Raw genomic sequence first — 26,129 nt, forward strand, 5'->3', positions numbered from 1 at the left:
CCTGCCAGAGGGAAGAGGAACAAACAGTCCATGTCCAGGGTGAGAGGGGTCGGCTCTGATCCGACCTGCACATCTCTGGGTCCTAGAGGCATACAGGTCCTGAAGAGGTGGCAGGCTGCAACCGATCACCTTCTCAGCAGAACGTACGATGCGCTGCAGTCGGCTCTTGTCCCTGGAGGTGGCGCTGTTGTACCAGACGGTGATAGAGGAGGTGAGGATGGACTGGATGATGGCCGTGTAGAACTCCACCAGCAACTTCGTCGGCAGTCGTAGTTTCCGTAGCTGCCTCAGAAAGAACATTCTCTGCTGGGCCTTCCTGATGAGGGACCTGATGGTTGGCTCCCATTTGAGGTCCTCAGTGATGGTGGTTCCCAGGAAGCAGAAGGAGTCCACAATAGGAATGGCTAAACCAGCCAACATGAGAGGGGACAGAGAAACTGTTACTCTCCTGAAGTCTATGACGATCTCCACTGTCTTCTGGGCCTTGAGCTCCAGGTTGTTGTGGCTGCACCAGGACACTAGCCGCTCCACCTCCCTCCTGTAAGCCGACTCATCTCCATCTGAGATGAGCCCGATGATGGTGGTGTCATCCGCAAACTTGATCAGCTTCACGGACTCGTGGCTGGAGGTGCAGCAGTTAGTGTACAGAGAGAATAGCCATGGAGAGAGAACACAGCCCTGAGGAGACCCAATTTTGAGGGTCCGAGTGTCAGAGACAGTCGTCCCCAGCCGCACACGCTGACTTCGGCTGGTCAGGAAGTCTGTAATCCATCTACAGAGGGAGTCAGGCACGTCGAGCTGGCCAAGCTTGTCTTCAAGCAGAGCTGGAAGAATTGTGTTAAAGGCAGAGCTTAAGTCCACAAACAGGATCCTGGCATAGGTTCCTGGCCAGTCCAGATGGTCCAGAACGAAATGAAGGGCCTGGTTCACTGCATCGTCCACAGATCTGTTGGCTCTGTAGGCAAACTGCAATGAGTCCAGGAGAGAAGCAGTGATAGATTTCAGGTGAGAGAGAACCAGGCGCTCAAAGGACTTCATGACCACAGACGTCAGTGCCACCGGTCTGTAGTCATTCAGTCCTGTGATCCTGGCCTTCTTGGGAACAGGGATGATAGTGGAGGACTTAAAGCAGGCAGGTACATGACAGGACACCAAGGAAGCATTGAAGATGTCCGTGAACACTGGAGCCAGCTCTGCAGCACAATGCTTTAGGATGGCAGGGGAAACTCTGTCCGGACCCGCCGCCTTCCGAAGGTTCAGCCTCCTGAACTGAGTGACCACGTCCTGCTCCATGATGTCAAGAGAAAGAGGAAGAGGGGGGAGGTGAGAGGGTGCCTCATCAAAAGTGACTGTGATCTTTGCTGTCTCAGTGACATCGTTGGTCTTAGTAGTGTCACTAAGAGACAGCATAGTCCTTTGTTGTAAAGTGGAACATGGGGCTGGAGAGACCACAGAGGTGTTGGTGCAAAATGGCTGCTCAAAGCGACAATAGAAGTTGTTCAGGTCCTGTGCAAGAGCGAGGTTGTTCAGAGTGTGGGGGGCACGTGGCTTGTAGTTAGTGAGCACCTTGAGCCCTCTCCACACCGCAGCCGAGTCATTGGCTGAGAACTGCTGCGTGAGTTTGTCAGAGTATGCGGCCTTAGCTTTCTTCAGCTCCCTCTGAAACCGATACTTCAGCTCTTTGTAGCAGTTCCTGTCCCCACTCTTGCGAGCTGCCTCCTTCTCCCGTCTGATCTGGCTGAGTTTAGTTGTGAACCAAGGTTTGTCAGTTGCATAACTCACCTTGGTGCGCGTTGGAACTATGCACTCTTCACAGTAGCTGATCCATGAAGTCACAGTGTCTGTATACTCTTCCAGATTGTTGGTGGCAGCCCTGAACACCTCCCAGTCTGTGGTCTCCATGCAAGACTGCAGCTCCTCTTTAGCTTCACTTGTCCAGATCTTCATGCTCCTCACAACAGGCTTTGCCAGCTTTAGCTTCTGCTTGTATGTGGGAACAAGATGAACCATCAAGTGTTCAGAGAGACCCAGTGCAGCTCGAGGGAGGGCGGTATAAGAGTTGCGGAGCGATGAGTAACAGTGATCCAGCACGCTCTGCTCTCTGGTGGGACATTTTACAACCTGCCTGTATCTGGGAAGCTCCTCACTCAGATTTGCCTTGTTGAAGTCACCAAGCACAATCACAGGACAGTCCGGGAAAGTTCGCTCCACATGCAGAACCTGATCCGCGAGCGCACTCTGAGCCTCACATACATCCGCGCTGGGCGGGATATATACGGCAGCCAGAATGAATGAAGCGAACTCACGTGGGGAGTAAAACGGCTTACAGTTGACGATCAGACATTCCAGAGAGGGAGAGCAGTGCTGAAAGATCATCGTCACGTCCGTACACCAGCGACTGTTGATGTAGAAACACAGTCCTCCGCCTCTGGTCTTGCCGGTGAGCTCCGGAACCCGGTCCGCGCGGTGAAGCTGGAAACCCTCCAGATGAAGCACAGTGTCCGGGATGAGATCGCTCAACCACGTCTCCATGAAACACAAAACACAAGAGGAGGAGAAGTCTCTGTTCCGTCTCAACATCAGCGCCAGTTCATCCATCTTATTGCTGAGCGAGCGGACGTTGGGGAGGGTTATCCTGGGAAGCGGAGTGCGCGATCCTCTTCGACGAAGGCGAACGAGCGCACCGGCACGTTTCCCTCTACTCCTCAGTTTCTTCCGCCCAGCCAAAAGATGAACTAACTCCGCAACTGACACCAAAAATACTGGTAGTAAGTCAGACGGAGTCATAGCCCTGATGTTCATCAATTGATCTCGTGTGTAAGAACACGCAGATGCTCCATCAAAACACAAAAATAAACAAAATAACATGCACGATAATTCCAGGCCAGCCTTCCTCGGCGCCATCTTTGATACAATAGTAGACGTAGCCATAGCCGGTCCTGATTGAATGGAAAAAAAGTCAAGAAAATTGACTGTTAACTATTTACACCTTTTTAATACATTGGTTACCATTGTACAAATTACTACACAAAATAAAATGAAACAAAAATGATGAAAGACCTGAATTAATGCCTCTCTATTTTTAACTGCTCATACATAGGTGGGCACTTGAATAAATCTCTCATGGATCGAATGTGGAAGGATATCAGCTTGCAGGAAACCATTTGACCAACTGCAGAAGAACTTACGACTGTTTCGCTGTCTATGAAGCAAATCATGCTATCATGCTGTCATAACAATGGTATATAAGGGATGCTGATCTCTCTCTGTGCAACCAGTGGACCAGCAATCTGCTCCCTGCTTCTTGCTGGGATGGGCTTTTTGGAACTATAATCTTAATTGGATAGGAAATTCTTTCTTTTCCTTTAGTCCAAAAACATTGACATAAAGTTATATCATCAGTACTGATGTGAAATCATATTATCTATTTATGAAAGCAAGAAAACAACAGTGCAAGGCATCCATATTTTGGGAGTGGCTTGTGCACTGTTCTGCTATTCAACAAGGGGAGAAAATAACTTGCTTTCTGCAAAGGCCTGCTACGATGTAGATAAACGTCAGCAGAAGTCAGACGTAGATGACGCTCCAGATGTTAAAGGCCCAACCTGAAGGAGTGATCTCGGTGTGGAACACCTCCGACACGTTGGCAGTGGTTGTTGTGTACGGACCTATAGCAATTCATCTTAATAATGGTGTCGTAATTTCATCCATCGCCTCTTCTTTATTTGAATGGTTAGTTTGACGTATCTGTTCCCACCGCAGCCAGGGCGTTGAACACCAAACTTACTGCAAAGAAGATGACAGACACCACGATTGCTGCCAGTCGGCCAGGATCATGACTCGCCATTCTTGATAACTGTGAAAACAGTCATTCTTAAAATGTGTATATAATAATTTGTTTTGTGATATAAACAGCTATGATATTGGCTTTTAAAGTTAGTTCCACCTAAAAACAGCAATCTTTTCCTTAATGTCAACTAAAAACATGAGTAGTTGAAAACAACATACAAGAAAAAAACAGCACGAAGTAGCACTGATACAAATAGTCATATGTGCCAATAAAGATTAAACCTTATGTAATTAAAGAGTGAAATTCATGAGATTGAGGTGAACATGGTTGAATAAAACACAGCATATAATGAGTACTACAAGCAAACACTTTGTAAGCAGTTAAAAATGCATACTAATGTTAGAAACAAATAATAATCGAACACATTGAACGGGATATTAGGAATGACACAATACACAGTTGGAAGGTTCTTCACAAGAGCGTGATTCATATATTTCACCTTCATGTCAGTCAGACACCCAAGACCTTCACACTGATTCTAGTCCGACACTCAGGAAATCAGGACGTGACAGAAAGCCAGCTGTGAGGTTAACGTAGGATTCTATGGGTGAGCCTTCCTACCAATCGAAAAAGGAAGTAAATGCAGTAAGTGTCTTTAGTGTGTCACATAGGACAGTGTGGGAAATACAGCACAACCCAAACCACCTATCTTACTTGTCGATGTACCAGTGGTTTCCCTGCTGTGTGTTTACACCTAGCGGTTATATTACACAGGTCTTTTGAATAGTATTTAAGTTCATATTTCATCAACTTAATGACGTCAGGAGTCATTTGTTTGTTGGGGAGTGTGTGACGCCCACTTATGTGTGGTCACAGAGTGTGTGTTAGATGTCATTTAATTGTTCAACATGGAGTTGATTAAGTAAGTAGAGGGCAGGGTAGGACAGAGGCTGGGCATTGAAGATGTGTGGGTAAAAAGGAAGTGAAGTTTTTTTCATTACTTTTCTCACCACCGACAAATGTGGAAGCCTCGTGTGACTCTGTCCACATTTTGTTTCAGGTTAGTCAAATAAATTTGTTCATAACTACTTACTTGTTTGTTCCACTTGGGGTTGACTGATTTGGGATCTAAGTGTGTGGATGGTGACGCGTTTTTTAAGTATACTGTGTTTCCTTTGTACGTTGAGTTCGCTCTGTGTGGATGTGCCGCTTGTAAGCTAATACTGACAACCTACGATGACATGGCACGGGTGATTGAGTTGTGTGGACTTGGGTTTGCTTGTGGTGAATAACGATGTTTGGGGAAAAGTAAAGTTTTATTATTTCTCAACACTAGCCAAAAGGTTTAATGGCAGAATTATACATTCAGATGAAAAGGAATTATGCATGTGGTTCATGATGTCTGACAGTTGTTGTATGACAAAGTGAGATGTTTGTGAGTGATGTTTCAGTAAGACATCGAATTATGGCGTGGGTTACCGCAATGAAAAAACAGAATGTCAAATAAAGATTACTTTTCTCACCATCGACAAATGTGGAAGCCTCATGTGACTCCACGTATTGTTTCAGACGGCGTTCTACTGACCACATTAAGACACCACTTTTTAACTGTAGACAAGGCCACAGTATTCAGACCTGTTACAGATGCATAGTTTTAGATACAAAGTTTTCATCCTACGCTTAGGGAGCAGAGGTCAGAGCAGCTGACTGGTCTCTCCAAGATGAGCAGCGATGATCAGCACGGCTATGATTTGACGGCTGGGATCACCCCGCCCCTTCGACCAGTGACGGTGTTCCCCCCAGGCAGCGGCTGTGTGTGGAAGAGGCGCCACGAGCGGGGCACCACGCTGACGGACTGTTGAAACTCCAAAATCTCTGGTGGAGTGAGCGAGGTTCTGCAATGGATGAGCCTGTCCACGGAGCTCATAAAGAGCGCGATGATGTTCTCAAGCGCTGTGAGCTGGTTGCCAACGGCATAAACACGAATCCACTGCACGATGGTGGCTCTGTCAGCGGCGGGTGGGATGGTCACTCCTCGGGGTGAGGTTGAGCTCCCGGGGCGAGCGCATCACGTATCGCCCATGACGGCTGAAATTTTCTTCTGAGGCATCGCTGAGCAGTGAGTGAACAGTGCAGAAAACCCGTTTTCGGCCAAAGGGAAAGTGGGTTTCGGACTGGCAAAAATTAAATTGTTGATAACCCCCTGAAAAACGGTTCAGATAGGTAGATTTAGTGCCGAATATACTAGAAAGAACGTTTTGCCAGTAGTTGCAGGTGATATTTTCATGAGGCTATTCTGATCAATGACTAAATGCGTTTTCAGCCCAAGAAAAGGTGGTTTACAGACCGACAAATATAAAAATGTTGATAACTCACTTAAAGCACTTAAGACAGATTGAATTAGTTCTGCACCTTCTAGAAAGACCTTGACTGCTGTTCTGGCAGGTCAAATTTTCAGGCATCCCTGAGCACTGAATGAACAGTGCAGAAAACGCGTTTTCAGCCCGAGGGACTGTGGTTTTCAGACCAACAAGCATTAAAATGTTAACTACCTCAAACCACTTCAGAGATGTTGAATTAGTTCGGCACTTACGAGAAACACCCCTTCTGCTATAGTTCCAGGTGATATTGTGATGTTCTGAGGCATCGGTGAGCAGTGAATGAACAGTGCGGATAACATGTTTTCAACCAGAGAGAAAGTGGGTTTCGAACCTGCAAAAATAAAATTGTTGACAACCTTCTAAAAACAGTTCAGAAATGTATGTTTAGTGTTGAATGTGCTTTTGCACATTTTCATGTTGAATAACACCTTCCCAAGTGTCCGTATTTGATTGTGAAGAAAGATCGGTTGGATTAGTATTTGTTTTCGTGTTCTGCAATCATAATGAAGCTCATTAAGAGCTTCTCCCCATCCCTCCAGAACCTCTTGATAGTATTCCGATATATCTTCCATGAGACTTCGTCTAAAAATCATTAAAATTCCTGTATTTTCATTCGCTGCATATTTACTTATTGCTTTTCCCAAAAACATTTTCCATATTTGATCATTCTTGTTATTTAAGTAATTCGACATAGTTTTAACTCTTAGTGCATTTTTTTAATCCTTAGATTGACTAGTTTTAAACCCCCATCCTCATATCTATTTTCTGATATATCTTTACTAATTCTTACTCCTTTGTCTTCCCAAATAAAATCTCTTATTAAAATGTCAATTTGCTTTAACACTCTTTCATTAATGGGAACAACATTCCTAATATAAATAATTTTACTTATTAATAGTGCGTTAGTCACAAATATTTTTCCTTTTATTCCTAGTTTCCGTATTTTCCAGCTATTTAGGTATTTAGGTAACTTTATTGTCAAATATGCTACAGTACAAGACATACAGCATGGATGAAATATCTGTTCTCTCAGACCTGGACGCATGGCATAAAAATCACAGACAGGAACAAATATAAAGAATTGATAAATACACAGCAGGATACATGGCAACAAAAATCATCCTCACATCAGTCCATCAACCACCGGGGGGAGCACATGGCTCATGACAGCATGGGCAGCATTGCATATCCTTTACCCTAAACCCTCGCATTGGCTAAGGAAACACTCAGAAACAGAAAAAAACCCTATCGGGAGGAAAACTGAGAAACCTCAGGGTGAGCGTCAGAGGAGGGGTCCCCCACCCAGGACGGGCAGACGTGCAATGGATGGAGCCAAAAGTGCCTGGTGCAGACCCGGGGGCAGAGCAGGAAGGGAGTTCAGCATCATGACAGCCTGGTGGACGAAGTTGTCTTTCAGTCTGCTAGTTCATGCACGGTGACTCTGGAACCTTCGCCCTGATGGCAGCAGCGTGAAGAGGCGGTGTGACGGGTAGGTGGGGTCTCTTGTAATCCTCAGGGCTCTCCGAGTGAGGCGAGTCTTGTTGATGTCCAAGAGGGAGTTCATCCAGTGTTCATTTCTTCAACCATCTGATTTTTTTCTTCCATTTCATCGAAAACTCTTTTTAGAATTATTGGGACATTTAATCTTTAAAAACAACAAATTCTATTCCTAGTCCATTTATTCCTGGACCCTTATTTTTATATAGGTCACTTATTGCGATTTCTATCCCTTCCATAGTTACGTTTTCATTACAGTTTTCCTTCTCTTCTTGGTTTAATTCACATTCTATATGTTTCAAGACTTTATTCATATCTTCCTCTTTCTCTTCTGCCTTTTGAAATGAATTTGCATAGTATTCTTGTACATGCAGTCTAATTTTTTTGCTGTTTTTTTTTACCCGTTCTTATCGTGGATTTGCCTCATTATCTTTTCAATTTTCAAAAAATATCCTGTACATTTTCCCCACCCACAAGACATCTTGCTCTGCTCCTTAATATTGCTCCTTGACATTTACTCTCTTCCATTTTATCTAATTGATCTTTTAATTTCTAAATATCTTTCTATTTCATTTGTTTTATTTTCTTCAATTAGCTTACTCTCTTCATTTAGTCTTTTTCATCAGTCATCTTTTTTTCTTTCATGGTTCTTTTTTTTACTATATTCTATTGATGTTTACTTTATCAATTCTTTACATTTCTTCCACCAGCTCAACACGTCAGTTTTAAAATCCATAGCAATTACAATTACATTTTGGGTAATTGGGTTTCGATAATTTTCATCCTTTAAAATGTCCTCATTCATACACCATATCCCACCTTCTTTGATTATTTCCTTTTTACCCCATACACATTTGAAAATCACATGGTCACTTAATTTGGTTTGAATATATTTAAAATTTCTAAAATCTTTTGCCATTTCCTCTTTACATAAAATAAAGTCAATTCTACTTTGTTTTAATGCTCCATTTACTATTTGATGCCTTGAATATTTCCTTTCAATTTTGATCTCCATACATCAATCAATCCTTTTTTTTCATTACATTCATTAAGACTTTACTTGATATATCATTTTTAAAAGCCATATTCGCAGCAACATCTATTGTTCCACACCATACATTAAAATCAGCCATCACAATACAATTTCCATGACATTTCTTATCCAGTTTTTCAAAAAATAATACCTTTTCTTCTTTATCATTTCGCGCATATATCGAAAAGATTTTCCATTCTGTATTATCATTCATGATTTTGATGCCTACAATTCTTACTTCATCTTTTTCACATTCCTGCACCCTTGGAAATATCCTTTTGTTCTCGTGTCTCCATTACTACAAAAAACATTAAAAAACAAACAAAAAACACATTATTTTCTAAAACATTCCATTTTCTCTGAATCCCAATGTGTTTCTCGTAAACAAATAATTTCCGCATTTAGTAATTGTATAGCTTTCTCCATTCTTTTACTACTTTCTAGGCCATTTACGTGAAAGGATATTATGGTAGTCATTGTACCGAAATTTAAAAAGGAGGATTCATAAGACCAAATAACAAAAAATAAATAAATCCCAAAATCAATCGCCAAAATGATAAAAAATAAAAGTTTTAATCACTTGAATGTATTTGATGACTAAACATTTCAAACAAAAGCATTCTTTCTATCATCTTCTTGATGTCTTTGTTGGTATTTTAGAAATTATTTTTCTCTCCTCATCTTTCTCTCTTCTATTTTTCACAGTAGGTTTTTTAATATTTATTGAGATTTTCCTCATCAATATCTACCATCAATTCATCACCAGAGATCTCACTCATCTCACTTTCTTCTTCACTCGTTTATAGCCATTTCCTATTTTTCCACTCATTACTTCCTCATGCATTTTGTCATGTATTTTGTCCATGTCCATCTCAGATCTTGCTTTTTCTTGATCAGACATATTCTTTTCATGTTTTTCTTCTGGCATGTTTTTTTTCTTGTCTTTGGTTGTACATCTTTTTATTTTTTTTTTTCGTTTTTCCATCAATATCAATATCTTTTTTCCGCTCCAGTTCTTTCTTCATCTTCACTTTCATCACATTTGCTCTCCACTGGTGGTTCTCAATAGGCATCTTTATCTTGGCTTTTGTTATCTTCATTGCATACATCTGCTGGATATCTTCAGAAACCCCCCTTTGCTGTGTCAGTTCCGTTTTCTCTCCAATCTCCTTTCAGCTAGTTGTTTGCTCTGGCATGTCTTCCTGTTTCTGTCTCTTCTCCATTGTTTGTCCCGCCTCTTCCGTTTGTCTTTCCTCTTCGCTGGAGTCAGTATGTATAGCACTATCTTGGTCCTGCATTTCTATATTATTCATCGCTCCTTTCTTCCTTTCCTTAAGTCTTCTTAATACTATGTTTTTGTTGCAGTCTCTTTTATAATGTCCCTTTTTGCCACATTGAAAGCAAGACAGCTCTGGACAATTGCGGTAAACGTGCCCCAGCTTAATGCATGACATGCAGACCCTGACCTGTCAGTCATGTAATACTCGTATATATTGGGGACCTGTTTCTGTCTCGAACTTGGTCGAATAAGGTAAAGAAATTGTCTCTTTGTTGAATATAACCTGTAGAAATCTAGTTCCATCGGCGACATCTGTTCCAGGCCAAAGTCGTCTCTTGATGGGGGAGAGTGGTTCCACTCCCCATGATTCCAATTTCTGCAGGATTATCTCGTCGGGTATATAAGATGCCATATAAAGGAAGGAAACAACCATTTCCCTGCAGACCAAGTCTTTTGTCGCCAGTATCTACAGGTAAATCCTTCCTTAGTTTGCTCCATTCCTTCAATAGTTTTCATGGTCATTTCATATTTATTTTCCCCAATAGGACGCAGAGACGCCAGCTTTCCACATTGCTTGGTAATCTCCCTAATGATATCCATGGCTTCAATGCTTTCTATTCTGATCAGTGAGTGAACAGTGCAGAAAACGCGTTTTCAGCCCAAGAAAAGGTGGTTACAAACCGACAAAAATAAAAATGTTGATAACTCTCTTAAATCACTTTAGACAGGTTGAATTAGTTCTGAACCAATGAGGAATACCTTTTCTGCTATAGTGGGAGGTGAAATTTTAATCTTCTGTGGCATTGCTGAGCAGTGAGTGAACAGCACAGAAAACGCGTTTTCGGCCACAGAGAAAGTGGGTTTCGGACCGTATAGGAATAATGATATATTACTAAATAAATATATTAAAAAAAGATATATCATTGAATTGAATTACTTTAGAATGTTTTGTTAAATAATAATAAAAAGATTGCATTCAACAGATGCGGTGAGTAAGGGTAAGGTATCATCAAGTTGACCCTGTATCCATGGAAGAATATGTGGACTAAAAATGGTGTGTGTTAAATGGCAGGAATGGCAATTGTCATGGGACTTGATCATCCATGGGGGTCGTAAACCAAATGACCAGATGGAGAACGGATGAGATGACAGAAGCAAGCCAATCAGAAGAATGGATCGGGTTCTCAGCTACCACCTATTATAGGCAACATTTGGGAGGATTCATCAACATCGCTCCAGACTGAGTGGAGTCAATACAACATGTTGAATTTGACCCATGACGACTAGGACCATAAGAAGACCAGGACCAATCAGTGGAGACTACACCCCAAGATGGGCTGAAAGCATATAAAAAGGGTCAGGCCCAGATACGTTTTGTCACAGTATTCTACTTGAGCTGAGGCTAAGGCAGAGATAGTTGATGACCCAGGGCCCTGAGTAGGTGAATAGACTCCGCTGGCAAGGAATAAATTCTTTTTGATTTTAACTTGTAGGTTTTTGGTAGTCATTGTCACGAGTAAATGAAAACGCGGAAGATACATTAAAGGTGTATTTCCCAACAATCGGCAAAAATTAGATCGTTGATAACCCTCTTAGGAAAGTTCAGAAATGTAGGTTTAGTGTTGAATGTACCAGAAAGAGTGTTTTTCCTATAGTGGCAGGTGATATTTTCATGTTCTGAGGCTATTCTGATTAGTGAGTAAACAGTGCAGTAAACCGTTTTTCAGCCCGAGTGACGGTGGTGTTCAGACCGACAAACATAAAAATGTTATCACTCTGAAACCACTTCAGACATGTTGAACTTGTTTGGCACCTACTAGAAAGATCCCTTCTGCTTTTAGTGGGAGGTGAAATTTTCATGTTCTGTGGTATGCCTGAGAGAAGAGAAAGTGGGTTTGGGACCGTCAAAAATAAAATTCTTGATAACCCTCTAAAAACATTTCAGAAATGTAGGTTTAGTGTTAAATATATTAGAAAGAGTGTTTTTCCTATACATGCAGGAGAAATTTTCATCTTCTCAGGCAACCCTGAGCAGTGACTGAACAGTGCAGATATTGCGTTTCCAGCAGGAGTGACAGTGGTTTTCAGAATTGACAAACATAAAAATGTTATCGCTCTGAAACCACTTCAGATATGTTGAATTAATTCTGCAGCTACTAGAAAGACCGCTTCTGCTGTAAATTCAGGTGAGATTTTCATGTTCTGAGGCATTCCCTGAGCAGAGAATGTACAGTACAGAAAATGCGTTTTCAGCCCGAGACAAGCTCGGTTTCTGACCAGGAAAAAAAAAAAAATGTTGATAACCCTTTGAAATACAGTTCAGAAATATAGGTTTAGTATTAATTTTTTTTAGAAAGACTGTTTTTCCAATATTTGCAGGTGAAATTTTCATGTTCTCAGGCATCCCAGAGCAGTGAGTGAACGGTGCATGAAACACATTTTCAGGAGGTGGCGCTGTTGTACCAGACGGTGATAGAGTAGGTGAGGATGGACTGGATGATGGCTGTGTAGAACTCCACCAGCAACTTCGTCGGCAGTTGTAGTTTCCGTCGCTGCCTCAGAAAGAACATTCTCTGCTGGGCCTTCCTGATGAGGGACCTGATGGTTGGCTCCCATTTGAGGTCCTCAGTGATGGTGGTTCCCAGGAAGCAGAAGGAGTCCACAATAGGAATAGGTAAACCAGCCAACATGAGAGGGGACAGAGAAACTGTTACTCTCCTGAAGTCTATGAACATCTCCACTGTCTTCTGGGCGTTGAGCTCCAGGTTGTTGTAGCTGCACCAGGACATTAGCCGCTCCACCTCCCTCCTGTAAGCCGACTCATCTCCATCTGAGATGAGCCTGATGATGGTGGTGTCATCCGCAAACTTGATCAGCTTCATGGACTCGTGGCTGGAGGTGCAGCAGTTAGTGTACATAGAGAAGAGCCACGGAGAGAGAACACAGCCCTGAGGAGACCCGATGATGAGGGTCCGAGTGTCGGAGACAGTCGTCCCCAGCCGCACACACTGACTTCGGCTGGTCAGGAAGTCTGTAATCCATCTACAGAGGGAGTCAGGCACGTCAAGCTGGCGAAGCTTGTATTCAAGCAGAGCTGGAAGAATTTTGTTAAAGGCAGAGCTTAAGTCCATAAACAGGATCCTGCCATAGGTTCCTGGGCAGTCCAGATGCTCCATAACAAAATGAAGGGCCTGGTTCACTGCATCGTCCACAGATCTGTTGGCTCTGTAGGCAAACTGCAATGAGTCCAGGTGAGAAGCAGTGATAGATTTCAGGTGAGAGAGAACCAGGCGCTCAAAGGACTTCATGACCACAGACGTCAGTGCCACCGGTCTGTAGTCATTCAGTCCTGTGATCCTGGCCTTCTTGGGAACAGGGATGGTATTGGAGGACTCAAAGCTGGCAGGTACATGACAGGACACCAAGGAAGCATTGAAGATGTCAGTGAACACTGGAGCCAGCTCAGCAGCACAATGCTTCAGGATGGCAGGGGAAACTCTGTCCGGACCTGCCGCCTTCCGAAGGTTCAGCCTCCTGAGCTGAGTGCGCACGTCCTGCTCCATGATGTCAAGAGAAAGAGGAAGAGGGGGGAGGTGAGGGGGTGGCTCATCAAAAGTGTCTGTGATCGACGTTGCTGTCTCAGTGACATCGTTCATCTTAGTTGTGTCACTAAGAGACAGCATAGTCCTTTGTTGTAAAGTGGAACATGGGGCTGGAGAGACCACAGAGGTGTTGGTGCAAAATGGCTGCTCAAAGCGACAATAGAAGTTGTTCTGGTCCTGTGCAAGAGCAAGGTTGTTCAGAGTGTGGGGGGCACGTGGCTTGTAGTTAGTGAAAAGTAAAGATGGTTTACAGACCGACAAAAATAAAAAAATGTTACTAACTCTCAACTCTCACTCTCACTTCAGACAGGTTGAATTAGTTCTTCACCCAGTATATATATATATATATATAGCACCGCACGTGGTCAGGTACAGAGCTTACTGCCAGGTGGAGGGTTTGGATATGCGGCGCCGCGTTTCATCTCGCTTAGCCGTCATGCGCGATGTGCGATGCGCGATACCCTCGCCCCTGGAGCTCGACTACTCCCCTGAGGAGTGACCTTCCCACCCGGCGCTGACAGAGCCACTATTGCGCAGTGGAATGGTGTCTACGCCGTCTGCAACCGGCTCATAGCGCTTGAGATCTGGCTCTTCATGAGCTCTGTGGACAGGCTCATCCATCGCAGAACCTCTCTGACTCCACCAGAGATTTTGGAGATTCAACAGTCCGTCGGTGCTCTGCTCGCAGCGCCTCCTCACACAGCCGCCGCCCAGGGGGAACACCGTCGCTGGTCGAAGGGGAGGGGTGAGCCCAGCCGTCCGGATCATCGCCGCGCTGATCATCACTGCTCCTCTTGGAGGGACCAGTCGGTCTCTCAGCTCTGCACCCTCCAAATGCGAAGGAAGAAAACTTTGTATCTAAAAGTATGCATCTGAACCAAAGTCTAACTCAAAAAAAAAAAAAAAAAGATGCATGACTTTGGTATTTGGTCTGTTTCTTCTCCGCCCAAAATTAGGGTTTATCACCCTCCAAGTTCTCTTCCGGTTCCAGTCAATGCGGAATCCTGCTTCAAAATGTGTTTTTGTTTGATATCGTCTCTAGAGACGGGGAAGTTTCTGGAGCCAAGAAGTTATGTTTTTTTTCAGCTTCGCCACAATAAGAAGCATAGGCGTCAAATAACTCTTTCCCGTCTCTCAACAGATCCCGGTTCTTGCCAAAAGTCGGGAGAGTTTCAATTTTGCCATTAACTCTTCTTATTATTCAGACTTGCCAGTTTCCAGCAGGGGTCGCCACAGGACCGCGAAAGCCACCACTTCATCACACAGTAGGCGCTGCATGCCAGACCGGTTCTGTTCTCAGCTCCCTCGTGCGATGTCTGATCCGATGTCTGTCTGTGATTCTTTTCTCTGCAGCACTCCAAACCTCTCGTAGGCAAGCAAGACATCGTCATCGAGAGAGTCATCTCTTTCTGAGGATGATTGGGCCGGTCCCTCGGGTGTCCATCTTAGGAGAATTGCAGTGTCAGATCAAGGTACACTGCAAGTTTGGGACCCTACTTCCCCAGCTGACAAAAGCGAGTCTGTTTTTGAAGAACATTGGGCGCTGAGCACCGATGGCCTTTTCGACCTGGACCTGCCCCGGAGGCCGGGTACGTTCCTGTGCTCAGGGCGCCTGTCTTGACAGAGTATCTTCCGAATTGAAAGCGCATGTCTCCCCACCTGCCCATATGGATCGAGAAGACACTCGGTCATTGACACGCCCTTCAGTTTCACAGTCAAATCCCAGGTTCCGCGACTTCAAGTGGACCTGGGTCAACTCAGAGAACCAGCGGTCATTTCTGATGGAGGAGGTCCGCGCTCTCCTGTCAAAGGAAGTAATCGAGCTAGTGCCAAAGCGATCCTCTTACACTGGGTTTTACTCCTGGTACTTTCTGGAACCCAAGAAGACAGGAGAGTGGAGAACTGTTCTGGACCTCAGTGTCCTCAACCAATTCGTGACCAGACAGTGGTTCTGGACTACCACGAGACTCCTGGAGTGCGTCAGAGTGTGAGAGTGGATCTTGATCTTGCACACTCCAACTTCCACAACACGGTTTGGCCGAGTCACAGAAAGTTTTTTCGGTTTGGGCTCGAGGGTCAGGTTTAATACAGCACTCTAGTGCCTCGCACTTTCGCAAAGTGCGTGGAGGTGGGGCTCGATCCATTAAGGAGACAAGGTCTGCGAATTCTGACGTACTTGGAGTACTGGTTGATTCTAGCCAGGTCGAAACAGGAGTCATGAGCGCACACCAGCTTGGTGTTGGAGCACATCGTGCTATTGAGACACAGAGTAAACCTCCTGAAAAGCGCACTCCCAGTCAGAGTCCCAGTGCCAGACAGAGCACGACGTTCGTGGGGTCATGCTGGACTCAGTCTGGACTCAGAAGGCCTCCTGTTTGCCCTTCCTCCTCCTTGCCTTCTTCTTTCTCTGATGAGGAGAATTCAGCTGCCGACTGTGAGAATGATTCTCGTGGCTCCAGACAGCTCCAGCTGGTATCTGGAGATGTGTCAGATGCGGATCAAAGGCCCCTGGGAGTTCCCTCCATCGAGGTCAGCGCTTCTGCAAGCATCAGGAACCCCGAGGGCTCCCCCAATACAAGGACGACCCTTCAAGATTTGACTTCTCCAGGCTTAACAATCAGTCACATGCCGGATGTCCCATTGATTCTTCAGAACGCTAAAGCTCTGTCAACCCTCAGAGCATACAATGCTAAATGGACATTGTTTCCCCAGTGGTGTGGAACCCTGTCAGCCTCCCCAAAATCGGCACCTATTCTCTAATCCTCTCTTTTCTCCAACATCTGGTTAATGAACATCGGTGCAGTGCTACATTATGGGTATATGTAGCAGCCCTTTCCATGCTACACAATGGTCTGGACGGTCACCCCGTCGGCGAGCATCGTCTAGTGAGCCGTTTCATGAGGAGTGAAAAGCCGGTGACATTGCAGGCGGTTTAGTGCAGCAAAACGTGCATCTCCTTGACAGCCGTCTGACAATGGAGCCGGCGGTGCCAGTGAGACGTCCGGTATGGACGGCCATGGTAATTGCCCATGGTTCTCAGGTCAGGCCACACTGCAAGGCTGGGGGTTAAGCTTTGTGGTCAAGATGACCTCATAGGAGTTCCAGAGTCCTGGGAGATGTTCTGGAGTACTCACACGAGGGTGTGCTGCAACCTGTTCAAGTCCTGCAAACAGTCCAGCAGCAGGGGGCAGAAATTATGAGGGGTCCGCCGATCCAGGGGTGTCCCCAACAAAGCATGGCTACTTCAAGGCTAGCAGGCAGTCCTCTGCCCCCCTGAGGTGCAGTTCACTATTCGAAATGCTGAAGCACCCGCAACACTCAAAGTATATAATGCTCAATGGGTGTGGACTGCTGTCCGTTGGGTAAACATCCACTGTTAGTCCAGTTAAGACCCACCTCCAGACACATCTGCCCCTATTGGGATCTTGAATTGGTATTAAAGTCTCTCTTTGAAGCTCCCTTCGAGCCACTTGATCAGGCTCCTTTGGAGCTGGTGGCTTACAAAGCAGCTCTCCTACTTGTCCTGCCCTCCATCAGGAGGGTTTGGAGAACTACGTGTCTTCTCGATTAGTCTTTTTTCCCAAATTTCTTTGTGCCTCTTCTGAGGTCAGCAATTTTTCGGTGAAGGCTTTCTGTCCTACCCCCCACCCGGATGAGAACCACTGGCACTTGCACAAGGTGTGTCCCGTGAGATCGAGAGCTAGTCTGAATGGAGTCAAGGCCGTCGGGAAAACAGATAAGATGTGGGTGGCTCTGGCAGGTGGTAAAAAGGGGCAACATCCATAGCTGCCTTCTGAGGAGTTTCTTTGGCAGAAACCGGCCGAGCAGCCTCCTCGGGTTCCGCCTCAACTTTTGCAGATTTCTATTTGTCTGACGTAGCAGCTTCTTCTTTGCCTCATGTTGTCCTGTTTACAGGTACTTCCAGCAGCTCTGGTCAATAGATGAAAGAATCATTCTCTTCCGCAGCGCTTCGTCATGGGCCAAACGTTTCTCCACTGGCGAGTTTTCCCTTCAAATGTGGACGTTTAATTTGTGCCAAATGTGTTCATCCACGTTGGTCTCAAACAAGTGCTGTGGCTATGGGATGGCTTTAGGTTCCCCTGTGTAGTTGCCAGAGCAGGGACCTTGGGGGTGAGGTCGTTGGCGCAAGACGTCTAGTAGGCAGGACTGGCGTGAGACCTGGCGTGTGGAGATAGCAGCAGGTCTCTTGGCACGCCACCCCTCTTTGATATGAGACAGGCCACCGGTCAATCTTCACCTACTTTGGCGACGCTTCTCCTGCGCACTTATCCGCAGTGGTGGCCACCACGGTTCGGCTGCAATCTTTAAGGCGTGAGGTCTGGACGTTGAAGTTCTGTCCTGTTTGCACTCCACATGGTTTATCTCAGGTCAGACTATGTGGTGAGGATACTCTCTCCACCTACTCAAGTTGACCTGCATGGCGGACCTGGAGTTAAGGGCGGAGCCCCGGCGAGTTCATCTCCACATTAGCCCAAGGTTCTCCCATCTCCGCTACGCTCGGACTACAGTCAAAGAGAAATAATAAGGATAATAATAATAAGGAACGATTGAAAACTCTCAGGATAAGTCATAGGGAGTGGAGCTGTGGGGGTATATCCATCATCAGAGAGAAGAAGGAAACCACAAAATGTCAAACCTGTATTGATTTATGGCCCCCGGAGGTAATAAACCCTTCCCCTTCCGGAGGTAATAAAACCCCTCCCCCTTTGTTTCTATCAACAAGAAGTTAAAATAATAACCCTCCCCCTTTTTTATATCAACAGGAAATTAAAATAATAACCATTCCCCTTGTTTTATGACAGGAAGGAAAATAATGAAGGTCGAGGGCGGATGCTACATCCTGTGTGATGCATGGGAGGGGTCAGCTGCATCCTCACAGTGTTAGTAGCTACAATATTATTTCTGGTTTAAACATTTTAGAAGTTATTTAACATCTTATGAAACAGTTTTTCATTCTTGAAATATTTCTTAAAGATAACACAGGAGAAACAAAACACTTTTTTAGTCTTCACTAATAGTTCAAATGACACAGCTACCCAACTCATGCACCATTTTTTCAAAATGTGTTTAAAACAGATAATTTCTACTTGTTTGAGAAATACTTTTAGTTTTTCAGAAAATAACATTCAGTGAACAAGGATAAAACAAAAGGGAGGAATACTTTTAGTTTTCAGAAACTAGGGTCAAGCAATGAAAGGATAAAACAAATGAAAGAAATACTTTTAGTTTTCAAAAAAATAAGGTTGAGTGAACAAGGATAAAACAAAAGAGAGAAAAACTTTTAGATTTCAGAAACTAGGGTAAAGCGATGAAAGGATAAAACAAAAGAAAGAAATATTTTTAGTTTTTCAGAAAATAAGGTTGAGTGAACAGGGATAAAACAAAAGAAAGAAATACTTTTAGTTTTCAGCATTAGTTCAAATGACACAGCTATCCGACTCATATGAGTTTCTGTTGAATCGGTCTATTTAATTTTATACCCTGTGTGAGTGATTTTTTACTTACTCAGGAAATACTTTCAAAAATGAGGTCAAACAGTGGGGGAACAACAGTCACTAGGCCTGACTCTTTCTCAGACACTGAAACAGAGTCCATGATACGGGTTAATTTGCTGAGGAGATGTGAGTTCTTTCCCGGCCGGTTGAATCTTCAAAAGAGACAATCTGAAGACAGAGAGGTCTGTCTGAAGGCAAACCTCGCTGTCTTCAGACAACACACACACACACACACACACACACACACACACACACACACACACACACACACACACACACACACACACACACACCTCCTTTCCAAATAGCATCATTTGACAGGGGAAAAAGTTCACACCTCTGAGCTATCTAGCAAATGCTGAGCTCTTCCAACATTGTTTTATCCAAAATCAACAATAGACCTAACACAAATGGAGTATTTCGATGACCCTGATTCTGACCACATTTTACATCAGTTCAGGGGTAACCTTTGCTGTTGACCAGGCCTGCCAGAACTTCATCGGACTCCTTTTCAAACGGACTCCAGTCTCGCTATGGATGCCTCTTCCTCTGCACGCCATAGGTGAATATATCTATATATATATACAGTATATCTGTGTATCTACATATACAAGTATTATAAGTATTATATAAAACGTTATGTCATGTTTATCACATCTCTTTTCATTCACAGATGTCGTCACCCATCTGTGTGACATTCATTTAACGCAGAGTGATACAAGTAAAAAGATTTCATTATTCGAGCAATAATGCGACCAACTTTTGAAGACGGTGGCGTACACGCGGATCCGACTGCAGTGCTCCCTTCAATAGATACCAGTCTAGCCACGGATGCTTTATAGGTGAATATAAAAAACTATTATAGAAACTTTGTCATGTTGGTTTATCATATTCATCTCTTCTTTTATAGGAATTATTACCCCTCTGGGTAATAATTAACGCAGAGTGATACAGGTAAATATATTTAATCATTTATAAGCTTCTGTTAATATCTCATGATATTATGTACTAGATGCATTGTCACTTCTAATATTAGATTCGAGTCAGCCGATAACCTTCTGGTGGCGATGGAAGGACCTCTGGAGCTGGAACAAAGAGAGATTTTATTATTTTAAAGTTACATGATGCTGTTTCAAGTCAGACGATAAAATATAGAAACATTCTATTTTCATCAGTCGTTGCTTGACTGAGTCATGCTTTTCAAAAAAAATCTAGTCACACTAAAGGTAAAAAAAAAAAATGGACTACTTTTAGTTTGCACTGTACCCTGTAATTTAAGGGTAAAACGATCAAACGTGCGAGCAGTACAAAATTACTTCATCATTAGCTGTGACATTTAGATCAGACCAGACTGAGCAACACAACGTTTGAGCCTTCGAGAGCGCAAAATAGACCTTAACACACAACAAACTTAACACTCACACAGCGACACGCAAACACTGTGGCAAAAATGAGGGAAAGTGAGAATAAGTTACAAGAACTGTTCTTCATTCTGCTTCTTTTCAGTCCCTATATCATGCAAGATGAAATGACTGAATGTGTTCCTGCAATGTAACAATTGTGAAGCAATGCGATACAATAGCTATACAAACGTCCTATAACTTGTCATGTAACACATCTACAATGTAGGAGGGACAGAACATTCATTGAATGAACATTCATTTATACTTGATGCTATCGCTAGTAAGACAAGTAGTGTAGAAATATCCAAAGTATGTTAACCCTTAATTTTATTTTATTTTATTTTTTTGCCTTACAAGTGGCTAAAATGTGTATATTACAAGCCATGCTTTTCATTGATTTAAATGTGTCTTCATTCTTTATTTTCAGGTGAAAATAGCCAAATGCGGGAGCAGTACGGTGCGACATGTTAGTTTTGTAGTGTGCATTTTGTGTTTAGCATTTTTAAAAATGCTAATTAAAAAAAAAAAAATTAAAAAATCTATTCAAAACCAGGCAACAAGTGTAGAAGTAATTCAATGTTTTAACTCTTTAAAAGTTGCACCAAAGGATAAAAACAAATATCATAGTTTGTATTATCAGGATGAATCAACCAATTATGCATGCATTACGCAATTACCTTCACCTTCACCTTCTTCTACCGCTTATCGGGGTCGGGTCGTGGAGGCAGCATTTGGAGCAGGGAAGCCCAAACTTCCCGGTCCACACAAACCTCCTCCAGCTCCTCCCGGGGGATCCTAGGCGTTCCCAGGCCAGACCGGAGACATAATCTCTCCAGCGAGACCTGGGTCTTCCCCGGGGTCTCCTCAAGGTAGGACATGTCCGGAACACCTCCCCAGGGAGGCGTCCAGGGGGCATCCGGATCAGATGCCCGAGCCACCTCAACTGGTTCTTCTAGACGTGGAGGAGCAGCGGCTGCACCCCGAGCTCCTCCCGGATGACCGAACTCCTCACCCTATCTCTAAGGGTGCACTCAGCCACCCTGCGGAGGAAACTCAATGACGCAATTACTCCAACATCATATGTGATAGTTAGATCAGATCCAGAGACTAACCTGCTTCGAGCTGAGGTGAAACTTTGAATGTATGAATTGAGAATTATAAAAAAGTAACCCGAGTGTTTAGATTAAATCTTTCCATTTTAAAAAATAGTGTTTCTGTTGTTCATTTTCACAAAATTTTAATGCTGAAGTAAAGCTTGTGAACAAATTCAGATGTTGTATTTTCATATTTTTTTCACAAGTTACAGGTGTATTCTCAGTTATTATTTATCACCTGTGTCTCAAATATTAAAACTTTTTTTTCAGTGTTTTAAAAACAAACAACTTTGCCAGTTGTTTGTTAAACTGGTTGACATTGTAGGTTTGTGAAACTGGTTTTGTCTTGTCTGTTTTGTCTGTGTTCTCAAGTAACCATAAAAGAATAGTTTTGGTAGGCTGGCTGTTCATCTTATAAAATATAATCGCAGCACCGAAGTCTGTAAGTACATTTTTCCTTTTACTTCAAGCTTTTCTCCATCCATTAGATTCTCAACACACACACACACACACACACGTGCATCAAATTTAAGACATTCCATTCTCACTATAAGACAACAAGCCATTTTAGTATGTACAAACGTGTTGGCATGTTCCCAATCTTCTTAATCTTTTCATGTACCTGAAACTGTCTGTTTACACAAATTGTATTAGTAATCCTGAATTAAAGCCTGACGTTTTTGTACAACCATCTACGATAGGATAAATAGATGAATATTATTAGAAATATTATTAGAAACTAGATATACTTTATTTAAAAATTTTGACAAACTTTTTTCATTTGTTCAGCCATTTGTCAAATTTGAAAAACATAAAAGATGTATAACTTTTGAGATGTCAAGAACTTTTTATTTTCGCTACCAGTCACAAACCCCCGCTTTTTTCACGAAATAGTATGAAATATATATATATATATATATATATATATATATATATATATATATATATATATATATATATATTTTTTTTTTTACAAGTAAAACTTTTTACTAATCACTGCCAATTTTAACTGACAAACAACAAATCACAGGGTTGACATTGTAGTTTCTGACATACGTTCAGTTTTTTCATTTTTAATCGTCCTAGACTTACATTTTCTTTACATATCTTCAAGCTGGATAGTATTTTATCTTCTATCTGTTTACATTCACAAGGTGTACGAATTGCGTGGAAGCATTTTTTTTTTTTTTTTTTTACGCTAGTAGTCTCTCAATGAGGCACTGAATCCTGCAGAAGGCTTTTATTCCTTTTTATGAACTTGCATCTACCTATCCATCCATCAGTCAGTTAAGTTTTAAAGTGTAACTGCATACGACGAAATATGAACATAGAAAATATCATTTCAAATGAGAGGACCCAAAATGTCGAGGGTGACCACGGTGATTAATACAATCTTGAATCTTGAGCACAGAGTGCCCCTTATTTGTCCCACAGCGGGGAAATGTTGGACTTGTTGGATCTACGCATCCGTAGGTAAATGCGGAATTGATGAACATATCACTTACAACTCCTAGACAATGCTTGTCATTGGTTTGGGTGTGTTCTTCTTGGTAGAATTTGTATGAACATCTCATAAACATCTCATCAACATCTTTAAGAACTTTAAACGGAAGGAAGGAACACATATTGGATATGAAGTTCTATGAGGCTTTTCCACTGGATCTTTGGAGTCAAAGTGTAGACTGACGTTCATGTTTGCATGTTACTACAGTACTTTTTGGGTTATATTTTGTAATGATGTAGTGTTTCTGTTGGTTGTGGAGAAACTCTTGAAGGTGCTGCAATTTCTAGGACCATGTTACGATTTTCAAACGTTACTGTCAACATTTGCGTCAATAGGATACTTTTGCAAGGAATCTCAATTAATTCCAAAGGCAAATGGATATCGACAATATCCTTGAACAAAATCTGAAATTTTGAAAGAGCTAAATCTAATGCTGTTGGAATATATTCTCACTATGATGTGGTTTAAACATAAGTGATGGAATAGTTATCTCCTGCAAAAGATAGAAATGATAAAAATTGAAAATTAAAAGTTGAATGCAGGCAAATATTTATGTTGAATGTTTGTGAGTAGCTTGCAAAATCTTCAATGTATGACATTTTATCTGTTCCTCACTAGTAGCCATCACAAATCGGCGACCTCCATCTTGATCTTAGATGCTCACTCCGCCTATGAAAACCAGGCCATCAATTCAGACACATGTGACTCTGCTTGTCTGCCTGTGTAGCAGTCTCTCAACCATACATCATGGCAGGTCCCTTGTATTGTATTGTTTCTAAATAACAAGTACAACAATATGTGGTATCCTCAGTTTAGACCTAGAACCTGGGCGATTCAACAAGTTACACATGTGTTCAAAGGTGCTCATTCAGAGAAACAATGATTGAGTTCTGGACCAGCAGGAGACCTTACAGATATTTCTTGTTGATGCCAGTGAGGAGAGAGTAACTGTACGTCTCGCAGAAGAATATTAACACATTAATTGATAATCTGAGGATCAAAAAACTTGAACAATGATCCCTCTTTCAGGATGGCCTCAAACCTTTCATCCACAATCTAACAGTCATGTGTAAAGGGTTCCCCGTTGTTTGTGGTGACACTGGATGACTTGTTTTTAGAGTATTCTCCTGACGGCGTGCTTGAGACCCGTCAACACATCATTGTGAGGGATAAAAAGAACATCACTTTAAAAAACAGATCAGTTACGAAAAAACTCCGGGTCGTGTACGATAAGAGGCGATTGTTATCGGACGGCACAACCAAACCTTTTGGGTTCTGAGTTTTGAGTGGATGAGGGGTCATTATGGAATAAATTAATTTCGATCCACGTTGGGGTGGGACCATCAGGGTCAGGAAAGACCCATTTTGTAAAATGTATACTTGAAAATTGTGAACATGTCATGGATGATGTCAATGTAAATATTGTATGGATTTATACTTCTTTTCAACCTATGTACAGTGAATTGCAAAAGATGAATAAAAATGTCAAATTCATTGAAGGTTTACATGAATCTTTTGAAAATGAAGATGTATTTCCTTCTGATAGAAAACATTTGATTATTCTTGACAATGTTTTTTTGAAGCTTCTGAAAACCCTGAGGTTGTTCGAATTTTTACCCAGTACAGACAACATAAAAATACGAGTGTTATAATGCTGACGCAAAACTTATTTCATCGTGGTCAATATAGTCGTACTATTAGTCTGAATGGCAATTACTTTGTATTGTTTAAGAATAGCAATAAAATGCAGATGAAAGTTCTTGCTCAACAGGTTTAACCGTCTCAAAGAGCTTTCTTTCTAGAAAGCATTGAAGACACTACAGCTGGCGCTCACAGGCACTTAATTGTTGATCTAACACCCTCATGTCCAGAACGCTACAGACTAAGGACTGGGATACTTCCTCATCAACGTCACACTGTGTACATACCAAAAACGTCTGCTTAAGTTATGTCAGCGCGTAAAAAAAGAAACGCAGGTTTACTGAAGGAATAATACCATGCTCCATCAAAGAAACGTAAAGACATTTTGATGCATAGTTCTCCTTAACTTTAGACTTTATTCAAGCTCTCGGTGAGATCACCCTGAATGTTTTGAAAAAAAAGTTTCACTTTACCGTCATCGGTCTGCCCTCAGCAGTCATTAGTTTGAACACGACCGGTTCAGCCTCTTCACTTACCTGTTGCCTGAGCCAACAAGGAGTGAGGTCATTGCTTTTCATGAATATGACTCAGATGTAAATAGGGGCTGATGAATAGGCTTCTCACTTTGTTCTGTCTTTCATTCAAAATACTTTGGATTCATAAACTTCTCCGCTGTTTTAAATAATGGGGTGGTGAATGCAGGCAAATATTTATGTTGAATGTTTGTGAGTAGCTTGCAAAATCTTCAATGTATGACATTTTATCTGTTCCTCACTAGTAGCCATCACAAATCGGCGACCTCCATCTTGATCTTAGATGCTCACTCCGCCTATGAAAACCAGGCCATCAATTCAGACACATGTGACTCTGCTTGTCTGCCTGTGTAGCAGTCTCTCAACCATACATCATGGCAGGTCCCTTGTATTGTATTGTTTCTAAATAACAAGTAGTATATTCATGAATATGACTCAGAGGTAAATAGGGGCTGATGAATAGGCTTCTCACTTTGTTCTGTCTTTCATTCAAAATACTTTGGATTCATAAACTTCTCCGCTGTTTTAAATAATGGGGTGGTGAGTGACTTATCCCACTACTATCCCAAGGTTCTGATGCTGAAATGGAAGAGTATGGACGAGTGATTGATTACTTTATTTTGATTGAGTCTTGAGACCTGGTTCTCTCTTTACTCAAATATCTCCTCAAGACTTAAACACATCACAAAGTCCTGGTGACATGAGAGTATTTAGACTTAAAGTGCCACCCCATGGCATAGCCTCAACCTCCATCTTCCTCCACATGACACAGTGCTCAGGACATCAGGATGTGCCACGGGACATGCTGACTTCAGTGTCACCTCGAGCTGCATGGTTACTATTTAATGCCTTCAGA

At 42.6% G+C, this 26,129-nt stretch overlaps 1 long non-coding RNA gene across 1 annotated transcript; it reads left to right on the top strand.

Moving 5' to 3' along the window:
* Positions 1 to 14,545: 14,545 nt before the first annotated feature.
* On the top strand, positions 14,546 to 19,012 carry LOC128751743 (uncharacterized). The gene is made up of 3 exons (XR_008413290.1): positions 14,546 to 14,847; positions 14,936 to 15,054; positions 18,406 to 19,012. It is a non-coding gene; the product is annotated as an uncharacterized LOC128751743 (long non-coding RNA).
* The last annotated feature ends 7,117 nt before the right edge of the window (positions 19,013 to 26,129 follow it).

The sequence above is a fragment of the Synchiropus splendidus genome, unplaced genomic scaffold, assembly GCF_027744825.2.
Source record: "Synchiropus splendidus isolate RoL2022-P1 unplaced genomic scaffold, RoL_Sspl_1.0 HiC_scaffold_21, whole genome shotgun sequence".
NCBI classification, from domain to species: Eukaryota; Metazoa; Chordata; class Actinopteri; order Syngnathiformes; family Callionymidae; genus Synchiropus; species Synchiropus splendidus.